Source organism: Balaenoptera borealis, assembly GCF_965194805.1.
Source record: "Balaenoptera borealis genome assembly, chromosome: 11".
Lineage (NCBI taxonomy): Eukaryota > Metazoa > Chordata > Mammalia > Artiodactyla > Balaenopteridae > Balaenoptera > Balaenoptera borealis.
In genome coordinates, this window is record NC_138868.1 from 6316970 (window position 1) to 6329291 (window position 12322).

The following is a 12322-nucleotide window of genomic DNA, read 5'->3' on the forward strand; positions in this document are numbered from 1 at the left end:
GGCTCTGGCCTGGGTCCCCACGCGCTCCTTCCCTGGGCATCCACTGGCTGCCGCACTGCTCAACAAGTCCGGGATGGAGCCCCTTGCAGTGCTCAGCGACCAAGCTCCCCCTGCCATTTTCCTAGAAGCCAACCTGGCCGTGTTCTTCCCCAGCTTAAAACCCTCCTGGCTCCCATCACTCCCTGTTACCAAAGGTCCTCCTGGCCCTTTCGCCCCTTCTCCCCCCAGGTGCCTAGGCCATCATAGGCTCCAGGTTCAAGGGACTCCTTGTTATCACCTAATGCACCTCATAACTGAGAGTTTATGGATACTTACCTGTGCCTTATACACCTAATCAAGCATTAACTCATTCACAACTCACAGCAACCCAGTGACACCTGGGTTGTTAATGTTATTTCCACTGGAACCTGGGCCCAGCAGAGAGGAAGTCTGCAGGGAATGATCCATGAAGTCCCAAGGGAGACTGATGGGATGCAAGGCTGGGGTGACCATGGACGAGCAGTAGGCCTGGGCCCGGGCCAGTGACAGAAGGGAAGCCCTAGGAGCAACCAAGAGACCACCCAAGAGCAGGGAGAATGATGACCCCCGACCCTGGAAATGCTGGAACTGCAGGGAGTTGGTCAAACCATGGCAAGAAGGGGGTAGCCGCAGTTATGATCTGTTGACAGAGAAGCTTCTGGAACCAGGAAAAGATGAGCCCTAGACGAATGGAAAGGGGACACCAGGAAGCTTTAGGAGAAAGGACCACCCGGTTGAGGGGAAAGCTCCTGACTCACCCAGTGCAGACAGGGGTGGGCTGGAGAAGCCTTCTGTCAAGGATTCGAAGGTCTGGAAAGACTTGGAGGTGGGCTCAGTCTAGATGTCAGCAGATTATGTTCGATGCGGGGGGAAAGAGTCCTGGACAGGAGGATCTAGAGACAGGGGTTCTGGTCCTAGCTCTGCCACCAGCCTACTGGGGTGTTATGTAAGCCCCTTCCTCTCTTTGGGCCTCAGTTTCCCTATTTGCAAAATGGCAGGTGAGTGGGTTGGACCCCTTGGCTTGGAAGGGCCCTCCCATCTCCAGCACCCTGAGCATCTCTGGGCCCAGGTCTCCCCTGGCCAGTGCCTCCCAGGCTTTAGAATTCAAATGCTGCTGCCCTGAGACCCACTTTCAGGTGGGGATGAGCCCATGTGCCCAATGCTAGGGTCTGAGTGGGCCTGAAGTCTCCCAGAGGACCAAGTCCTCAGCCCATATTGGGCCCTGCAGACCTGGCCTTGAGGGCATGGGGCGCAGGGCTGGTATGGTTTTCCTTCTTCAAACCCAACCCATCAGGGGCCATTTTCACAGGTCTGTGCTAAGAGCACCAGGGGACTCACCGCTGGGGGAATCCGATAGGTTCCAAGGTGTGTAAAACAGACCCCAGGTCATCCTCGGGTGGTCTGCACAGCCTGTGGTTGAAGGGACTATTACTTCCAGTATTGTTTAGCTTCGGTCTGGTGGGAGGAAGAAAACACCCCCAGAATTGTCCCACGGACCACCACAGAGAGAGTCCACAGCCTGGCAAGACACCCCATTCAGAGGATCCCAGACTCACAGTTGAAGTGGGGGCCCCTCAGAGATCACCCACCTGGAGTGACTGAGGCCTCATGCAGAGAATGGAGTGGCCCAAGTGACACAGCCAACACTTAGTAGAGGGGGACCCTGAACCAGGGACCTGGCTCACAGCACAATGACCTTTTGAGCGCCTCTCAAAGGCTGGTCTCTGAGATCAAGGTGTAGAGAGAGAGAGAGCCTGGGCCAGGAGGCAGGGTTCTAGGGTCTTAGTCTCAACAATGCACTGACTTGCTGTGTGACCTTGGCAAATAACGTCTCTTGGAGGGCTGCCTCAGTTTCCCCTTCTGTGCATTGAAGGCTTGGCCCTGACAATGGATGCCCCTGGGAAGAGCCATTCAAGTCCAGGGCTGACTTCTCCAGAACATGATGAACCTCTCTCCTTTGCCAGACTTGGTGCCCACAGTTGGGCTGGATCATATCCAGCTTTGGGGCCCCAGCCCTGGTCCAGAGTAGGGGCCCAGAGATGTCTGGAACCTATGTATCGATAGCTCCTTAGGCGTGGTCAAGTACTTCACAGCTGTCTTCAGTGAGTCCTGGTCAAACGCCCCTGCAGGTGCTGCAGAGAGAGTACAGGCATCATCAGGACTGTGGGGGGAAGTCCAAAGAGCTGGGTCCACAGGGCCCTGGCGAGCCCTGCCAGAGCCTGAAGGCCACATCTCCATCCAGAAGCCAACTGGCATCTGCAAGCAGTATGGAGAAGGTTTGGCTCCAGAAAGTTCCAGAGAGCTGGTGGGCTGCCAGAAGCTTTTGACGGAAGCAGATGTTTGTAAGCAGCAATCTGGTTTGTTGGTCATGGAGTCCATGGGATCCAGAGGCTTGTCCAAAGTGATCATCGATCCAGAAAGCCTACCTAGGCCTGGACTCTGCTGGGGAAAAAGAAGCAGCTGGTGCCACCGCTGCAAGAGTTGTCCAGCCCCTCTATTGGGTACAAGGCAGGAGCCGGAGACTGGCACACTGTGCCAGCTATTCTCAATGTTAAGCACCGGGGGAATGACCTTTGGCTAGGAAGTCAGCATCCCTGAGCTCTGGCCCATGCTGTCCAGGAACGTGCCATGTGACCTTGGTCAAGTCACTACTCTTCTCTGGGCCTCAGTTTCTCTTTCAGTTTAATGAGAGGGTTGGAGAAACTGGTGAGGGTCCTTCCAGCTAAGATCCTAACCTGACCTCAGGCTGTGCCCAAGGAGAAAAAGGCTAAGGCAGGAGGCTGGAGGGGGCATGGGTCACCAGAGACCCCGGGTGGCCCGGCCAGCAGAGGAGTCCTCACCTGGTGTTTTCACTCTGTGGCCTTGTCCAGAGAGGATCCCCAAACGCGCTAGGCCTGGCATCTTGTTTCCTTCCAAGTCTCCTATGGAAGAAGAGTCTCCCTGTTGGAGAGAGATGGGGGATGTGGTGGGGAGGGGGCAAGGGCAGGACCTCCTTTCTCCGAGGTTGAAATTTCCCCAAAGTGGGTGGAGGGCGCTAAGATTGGAGAGGTGGGGCATGGCACCGGAGTCTTCCCGGGCCCAGGCCCCGCGCGGGGCTCGCGGCTCGGGGGCGGGGGCAGCTCTCGGGCTCTGGCTGAGCCGCCACTCCGCCGGTTGCCTTTAAAAGGCGCCAGCGCGCGCGCATCAGCAGAAGGGCTGCGGCTCTCTTCCAAAATAGGCAAGAACTGGGAGGCCGCGAGAGACCAGCTGCTAGCAGCGCAGACGTCACCCGGGGCCTCCCTCCCCATCGCCTGCATCAGGTCTCCATGGCAACGGCGTGCCGCGGCCGCAGATGAATGAGCTACCGCGAAGAAAGGAGGACCGCGCTCCCTCTTTCAGGCGTCCAGGCTTAGAGGCTGCCCCAGGAAAGGCGATGCAGACCCGGCACTGGGAAGGAGGGGGTGCCCTCATATTCAAAAGGGCTCCAAGACCCATTCATCCCTACTGATTCTATTATGTCCTGGGAACACGGGAGCTACTCAATTCCAGCAGGGATCCCTGATCTTTTGGTTCAGGCATCCTCAAGTCTCAGGGTTCCCCTTTACCTTCATCTACCCTCCCAGTCCGTCACCTCTCTCTGCTCCCCAAACTGCGGAAAATGACATCATGTGGCTTAGCGCCACCGCGTGGCGGGTAATGTCGCTGCGTCTGGCTTGCTGTGGCTGGGGTCTCGCCGTCTATGTCGTCCTCTGGCGTTTGTGAGAGGGAAGAGCATAAAGGATCTCGACAGTCCTCACATTAAGACCCTAATGAACAATGACATCGTTATAACATCAGTAGTTAACGTTTAATGAGTGCTCCGGATGTGTCGATCGCTGCTAAGGGCTTCCCCCATATCACTTCATTTCATTCTCACAGCAACCTTGCAATGCAGATGGTGATGAAGATGATGACGATGACCACGACTACTACCATTTTACAGGTAAGAAAAACAGGCTTAGAGAAGTTGGGCTTGCCTAAGATCCTACGGCTGTACAGGGCAGAACCACCACCTGGACTCATGACTGTGCGAAAAGCGTTTGTGACCCCTTCACTTCCAAACCCATGGTCTCTTTTGATCCAGCTCATAGCCTCTTGAGATAAGCAGGACAGCACTCATTAAAATTATTCCCATTTTACCGATAACGAGACTGAGGCCCAGAGAAGTGAAATGTTTTGCCCAAAGTTTGAGCAGCCATGGATGGAGCCCAGGCCTCTAGGTCCCTGATCTAGGCATTTTAGGATGAGGTGGCTGAATAACAGGGAGTCCAGCACATTCCTCTGATACTCTACCCCTTTGGCAAGAGAGACTGAGGGACTAGCTCATCCCGGACTGTTCCTCCGTGGACAATGGAGCAAATGGAGCAGCCCAAGGTCAGTAGAGGGGCAGGGACTCTCCCTCACCTCCCGAGGTTTTGAGAGTTCATAGGACCTAGATGTTCCAGTTTGTCTTATATATATATAGTATAAAAATATATTATATATATAATATAATATATAATATACATATTATATATATAATATATTATATATATATATTTTTTCAAATTGTATTGGTATCTTCTAATGCAGTCTTCCTGCTTATGCTGGGTCCCTTGCTATTATCTACTATTGGGGTGAAAATAATGCCTCCTGGTTTCAGCTTGCTGCTTTAAAACTGACCGGTGAATTTTCCAGAGAATAACTTTTCTCAGGTCTATGGTTTTCTTGTTTTCCTGCAGAGGTGCTGACTCCATGAAAGTCTCTGGGGGCTGTTGGTGGTTTGTTCTTACCAACTTGTATTTTGGGTTGAAGGGACACACTTTATCTCCTAGTTTTGGTGTAAAAATTCCCCACATGATTTGGTTATATTATCTAGTTGCTCTGTTTTCAACTGGGAATTCATGGAGATTCAAACCCTGTACCTCAGCTGCAGCTCCTGTCTTACCCATTATTCTTTGCTAAGCCACTTGAGGATGCCAAAGGATTGAGTGTTAACCATTAAAGGGAATCCAAGGGGCTGGTGGTCACAATTTCTAAAGCTAAAGGCGCTGCTACCAGCATGGTTTAGGTTTTTCAGGGATTTACAGTGAGCCATCAGCTACAAGGCATGTTGTCCCCATGTGGGTGACAGTAGCCCCACTTACCAGATCGTGGACTTCCAAGGCCTGTCAATGGCCGTCTTGTCCCATTCAAGGGACGCCAACTCAGTCAACCCCTTTCCTTCATCCTGGATGGCTCTGCTGTTTCCCCGTGAGCTTGTAAACAGGATTTGCTGCCATTATGGCAATTCTGAAAGGGCTGGAGAAATCCATCCAGAAGTGACCTTTATCTAGACTTTCCCAGATGTGTCCCCAAGTAGCTTCTCCTAAATGTTTTCCTACTGTTTCCTCCAGCTGCTGACTGATATTAGGGTGTCCCCTCTTTCTGACCCCAAAGTTTCTCTTACGAGGTGTGCTTACGGTTGCCCATATAGACCTTTCTGCCTCCTGACATCAATGTCCTCTGGAACAGTTAGTAGCTCCAGAAAGTCTATAGGGGTTGGACAGTTTGAGACCAGTTGGTAAATTCCTTATCCATTCACTATTCCACCATTAGGTTATAATCATACATGTGTAATTTCCCACCAATTCCATATCTGTCCCTGAGTGGCTCCCAGGGATGGCCATAAGGATGTGCCTCTCAGCTGTGGTTTCCCATAGTTGTTCGGTTCTAATTTCCACCAGGCAGAGCTGCGAACTGTCTCATGAGCATTTTCAATTGGAGCCATATCTAGTAAATTCTTATAAGCCAACCATACTCCACGTGTTGCAGGTAGGCCACCGGTTGAAGATAAAAATTTCCGGGACTTCCCTGGTGGTCCAGCGGTTAAGACTCTTTGCTCCCAATACAGGGGGCCCGGGTTCGATCCCTGGTCAAGGAACTAGATCCCTCCTGCACGCCGCAACGAAGATCCCGAGTGCCACAACTAAGACCTGGCGCAGCCAAATAAGTAAATAAATAAATAAATATTTTTTAAAAAGATAAAAAATTCCACGTTATTCCTGCAGTCGGTGGGGTCAATCTTTGTGCACTGTATCTGAATCTTTGTGCATCGTATCTGTTCAGATTTGTTAATCCCTGAGATTCTGTATCAGTTATCGCTTTATAGCAAACAACCCCAAAGCGGGGTAGCTTAAAACATTACACATTTATTATTGCACACAAGTCTATGGATTATCTGGGCAGTTCTTCTGGTTTTGGATGTGTTCAGTTAATGCTTTGTGGTCAGCTGTGAGTTGGGTAGGCAACTCTGCTGATGTTGGTTGGGATCTCCCACGCGTTTGGGGATCAGCTGAATGTAGGCTGGTCCACTATAGTCTTGAAAGGGACAGTTGGGCTCTCTTCCATGTGGTCTCTCAACCTCTAGCACCCGAGCCTGTGCTTGTCCACACGGAGGTGACAGGGTTCCTAGAGAGAAGTGGCATACAAAGCCTTCTGAGGCCAAGGCATGGCATTGTGTTACTTTCTCCATGTTCTATATGGCCAAGTCAGTCACAAATTCAACCCCGCATCAGAGTGGGAGGAGACTACAGAGTTCCAGGGCAAATGGTGTGGATACAGAGAGGCCAGAAACTGGGACCACGAATGCAGTTAACTTACCACAGGCTCCATGAGTTTCCCTACGACAGCCAGTTATGGTGACAGTGAATTATGCCTGCTCACACCTTGATTTATAATAGGTTCATTATTCTATATTGCATTCCTAGAATTGATGTTTACCAGGTTCTCTATTTGTATTATTAGGGGAATTCCCTGGCAGTCCAGTGGTTAGGACTTGGCACTTTCACTGCCCTGGCCCAGGTTCAATCCCTGGTCGGGGAACTAAGATCCTGAAAGCTGCACAGCACAGCCAAAAAAAAAAAAAAAAAAAAGAAAAATTGTGTTATTAGGTTTCACAAGCACCACCCATAAATAGAAAATTTGAATCCATAGAATTTTATTAGTAGTTCGAAGCCGCTCAAGGCAGCTCACTATCATCCATGTATCAAGCGTTCAGCTGCAAGTAAAAGAAAATCAACTCAAAGTGGCTTAAAAATAATTAAATGTAATATCTCACAGACGGGGAAATCCAGAGGAAGGGTGGTTGATTTAAACTTCTGAGAATATCATCAAGGACTCAGGATCATCCCATGTCTCTGTTCTGCCAGGCGCAGCATGAGGTTCATCATTTGAATGGGAGAAGTTGATGTCAGTGGTTAATATCCAGAGGAGAAAAAGAGTGGGTCTTTCTATTCCTGGATCTCTTTCTCAGAAGAGAGGGAACTTCCCCCCCCTCCAAATCTCTGGTACTGGTTATTTTCCATTTGCACCTCCAGACCCACTTGCCACCTTCTCTAGCTTGCTCCAAGCCCTGGGAGGGTGACCTCTACGATAGCATCAGTGGTCTCCTTTGCCCATTTGTTGCCAGGCAATGTGGCCAACAGGAGTCCTTGGCAAGAGAATAGAAGGCAGGAGGAGAGTGAGTTTGAGGTATTCAAACCTCCCAGCTCCATTTCTGCTGGGCCACCATGGATTGGTGGCAGTTTCTTTATCAAAGACTGGAGCCCTCTCTCCATACAGCTCCCACTTTCTAAATTCTGGCTGAGGTGTGGTGATGGCCCTCTGCTCTCGCTCTCTGACCCTTGTTTCTCTAAACCATAGCTTTGTAGATAATACTGTTTTCCCAGTTTGTGCCATCTGCTTTGGTCCCAGGATTCTGACAGACACCCTCCCCTACAGGTCTATCCCACTGGTTTCATTGGCTGGAATTGAGTAAGATTCCTATATCTGAGCCAGAACATAGTGGGAGGGAGCAACAAGGTAAAATGATTAGAAAGAATATGATAGAGATGGAAGATTCACCAGTGAAGTCAAACATAGGATAACTGGCATTCCTAGTGAAGAGATCAGAAAAAAATGCAACAGTAAAAATATTAAAAGATATAGTATCTCACTTTTCCAAAACAAGGAATGGCCTTTATATATAAAGAACTCATAGATGGAAAAAGCACACATGTCCTAGGGGAGAGGAGGAATCACATGAAAGGATAGAACAAAGCTGTATCCTGAAGGTACTAGATTCCACAGATACAGAAAGATTCCCATTAACATTCATGGGGGAAAAAAACTTTTTATATACAAGTAGGAAAACATTATTCATTCATTCAACAAATATTTATGCTAGATCCTGCTCAAGACACTTCGGATACATCAGTGTACCAACCAGATAAATGTTTCTCCCCCTGTGGAGCTTACAGTCTAGTGAGGACAGACAGACGAAACAACGGACATACTGTCTAAGAAAATTAGGAGAGGGAGTTCCCTGGTGGCCTAGTGGTTAGGATCCTGGGCTTTCACTGCTGTGGCCCGGGTTCAATCCCTGGTGGGAGAACTGAGGCCCTGCAAGCCATGTGGCGTGGCCAAAAAAGAAAAATAAAATTAGGTGTTAAGTTTATGGAAAAAGAAAATGTAGAGCAGGGTTGTGGGATGGGGAAATTGGTTTGGAATTTTAAATAGAGTAACAGGAAGGACTTCTTGACAAGTTAGGAGCTGTAATGGTAGGCCATGTTATACTGTGGCAATAGATAATCCCCAGTTCTTCATTGCTCATGTCAGCAAAGAGGAGATGTCAAGGAGGAAGATAGAAACGAGTGTGGGGACTTCCCTGGTGGCGCAGTGGTTAAGAATGTAGGGGACACGGGTTCGAGCCCTGGTCCGGGAAGATCCCACATGCCGCGGAGCAACTAAGCCCGTGCGCCACAACTACGGAACCTGTGCTCTAGAGCCCGCGAGCCACAACTACTGAAGCCCGCGTGCCTAGAGCCCGTGTTCCGCAACAAGAGAAGCCACAGCAATGAGAAGCACAAGCACCGCAGAGAAGAGTAGCCCCCGCTCACCACAACTAGAGAAAGCCCACGTGCAGCAACAAAGACCCAACACAGCCAAAAATAAATAAATAAATAAAAATTTTAAAAATAAAAGTATGATACAAATGAACTTATTTACAAAACAGAAATAGACTGTTCGTAAATAGAAAACACACTTATGGTTACCAAAGTGGAAAGCAGGGGAGGGATAAATTAGGAGTTTGGGATTAACAGATATACACTACTACATATATAAAAGATAAACAACAAGGACCTACTGTATAGCACAGGGAACTATATTCAGTATCTTTTGATAACCTATAATGGAAAAGATTTTGAAAAAGAATATATATATATTGCTGTACACCTGAAACTAACACAACATTGTAAATCAACTATACTTCAATTAAGAAAAAAAAAAGAGGGTGTTGGGTCTGACAGAGCTGAGAACAAAGACTCCAGAACATCAGTTCTCAACTAGGCGCAGTTTTGCCCCCAGGGCAAATTGGCAATGTGTGGAGACATTGATTATCACAACTGGGGGAAGGTGCTACTGGCATCTAGTGGGTGTGGTCTAGGACTCTGCTAAACATCCTCCAATGAACAGGACAGCTCCCACAACCAAGAATTATCCAGCCAAATGTCTGTAGTGCTGAGGCTGGGAAAAGACTATGTACTGTATGATTCTAACTATATGACATTTCAGAAAAGGCAAAACTATATTGACAGTAAAGAGATCAGTGGTTGCCCGGGGTTTGGGGGATGCAGGGAAGGTGTGAATAGGTAAAACACGGGGGACTTTTAGGGCAGTGAAACTATTCTACATGAAACTGTAACAGTGGACACATGACATTATACATTTGTCAAAACCCGTAGACTGTACAACACAAAGAGTGAATCTTAATGTAAACTACGGACTATAGTTAATAATAATATATTGATATTGGTTCATCAAGTGTAACAAATGTACCACACTAACACAAGATGTTATTAATAGGGGAAGCTGGGCAATGGAGTGCAAGGGTGAGTGTATGGCTCTCTATGTATTATTTACTCAACTCTTCTGTAAATCTAAAACTGTACTAAAAATAAAATCTATTATTTATTTTTGAAAACCATGTTGATAATTTTCTCTGCCTAGACTAATCACATTTCACGTATGGATAAAATGTATTATTTGTAAGGTTCGAATATACACAGAATTTTTCAGTAACGCAGCGACTCTCTATGTAGAGGGACAGCTGCACTTTGTTTTGTTTGGAATTTTGCCAAGACTTGGTCACAATTTCAGAAAATCACATCACCAATAGCAAACTAGTCTTGGAGCGGCCGGTTCGCCTGTACTGTGTATGCATTCACAGCCATTGCATGAACAGTGGTTTTATAAAGAGTGGCCAGCATCCGACTGCTTCACTGTGCCTGAGCATTAATATATACAAACACATATTATTTTATTACTAGATACTTTTCTTTATCCTGGTTAGTACAATTAGGGTATTTTATTGACATTAACTTTTGCATATATAGATAGGTTTTATTACAGATGAATTTCACTGCAGGATAGTAACAAAATATTTTCTCTTAGAGGAATGACTGAGTCTGATTGAGTTGAGAACACCTCCTTTAAAATGAAATCCACACTCCTTACTCAGCCCTCAGGCCGGTCATAACTAAACCAGCTGTCGCAGAGGCTCCGTTCCCTCCTCCTGCCGTGCCTGCCAAAGGGATCTATTTGTATGTCCCAGAATGTGTCGGCATTCTTATGTCCCTGACCCTGGTACGGCTGTTCTCTCGGTGAAATGCCTTCATCCTCTTTGCTCACAGCCTCACAAATGCAATATTCCTTAAACCTCAGTTCCTCATGTACTTCCATGGAAACTTGTGTCACAGCTGTGCCCCCCTCTAATTAAATGTATAAATAAATTCATTTTCAAGGAAAAGTATATCTTATAATAAATAGGAAACCAGCATAAGTAGCCCTAAAAATAAAGTAACTATAAAAATACATAGAATGAACATAAGTTATTGATCTCTATTTAGGTAAATTTGTCAGCAGAAGCCCTGAGGCCAGTGTGTGTGTGTGAGTGTGTGTGTGTGTGTTTGTGAGAGAGAGAGAGAGAGAGAGAGAGAGATTAATAGATGTTAGAAACATGTTAGCACCGCAATGGAGACTTTCCCCCTTGTTGTATTCCGAAAGCTTGAAAGCAAATTGAAGAGAGAATCACTTTCTCATTCACTATAGTTTAATGATGTCTCTTGCTTTCCCTAAAATCATTTGTACATCACTGCAATCCATTTATTAACTAAACATTTATCAGGCACCTGCTATGTACCGGGCAGTGGTGCTAGATGTTTGCAATAAACAGTAAACCAGGTAAGTAGGGACTTTCCTGGTGGCACAGTGGTTAAGACTCCACGCTCCCAATGCAGGGGGCCCGAGTTCGATCCCTGGTCGGGGAACTAGATCCTACATGCATGCCACAACCAAGAGTTCACATGCCACAACTAAGGAGCCGGCGAGCCACAACTAAGGAGCCCGCCTGCCACAACTAAGACCCAGTGCAACCAAATAAATAAATATAAAAAAAAAAAACAGGTAAGTACAGTCTTTGCTTCACATACTCACAGTCGGCTACAGAAAAAAAAAACCACAAGAACCTGGAAATGGCCAAAAAATGTCATTACTTATGCAAATAATTTGTGATTTAATACCTCTTATTTCTCCAGCATCCCCAATACGCATGACGATTGAAGAGAAAACAAACCCACTCGTGAATTATAGGAGTTAGAATTAATTACAAAAGGGCAATGGTCTATCATCTTTCAAAGTTTTTAACGGAAAAAAGTGGGAAGTGGGTGCATCTTAATGTTTGATAAGATGTGACGTGGGACCGCTGACAGTAATTTTTTTTTTAAGCGGCGGTGGTGGGAGGGCACCAGGCGAGGCTAGGGGGCGGGCCTGGGCTCACCTCCGGCTCACCCATTCCTCCGGACCCTTTGCTTAGCCCCTCACTGCTCCGGAGCTCAGCCACACCGCCACCGGGAAGCCCGCCTGGAGGCCCCGGAGGGACTCGCCCCTCCGTTGTGCGCCCCAAAGTCCCGGCGCTTCCCCAGGCACCCACTGGAGGAGAAGGGTCCGTCTGTTTTCCAGACCGGCACCTGCACTTGGCCCTCCCCTCTGCCTCCCGGGGGACCCATCTAGGCGCAGCCCGCCAGGACCGCTGGTGACAGACGGTCTCTCCGGCTTCCCCCGGCACCGGCCGCTCTCGGGTTACACCCTCGGCCGGGGCTCTGCGGGCGCGCGGCGACCCGGCCCCTCGGCGGTCTCCCAAGTTAGCCGGCGCTAGCAGCGCCACGGCACCACCTCCGACTTGCCGGAGCCGGGAGAACCCTTCACCAGGTCAGCTCCACAGCACTCC

At 48.2% G+C, this 12322-nt stretch overlaps 1 protein-coding gene across 1 annotated transcript in view; it reads right to left on the minus strand.

Annotated features, from left to right (window-relative positions):
- NPAS4 (neuronal PAS domain protein 4) overlaps positions 1–12297 on the minus strand; it is a 32114-nt gene extending 19817 nt beyond the window's left edge. The window contains exon 1 of the mRNA XM_082342033.1: positions 1357–12297. The gene's annotated coding sequence lies outside the window, so the exon portion shown is untranslated. The remainder of the gene's footprint in view (positions 1–1356) is intronic.
- Between the last annotated feature and the right edge of the window lie 25 nt (positions 12298–12322).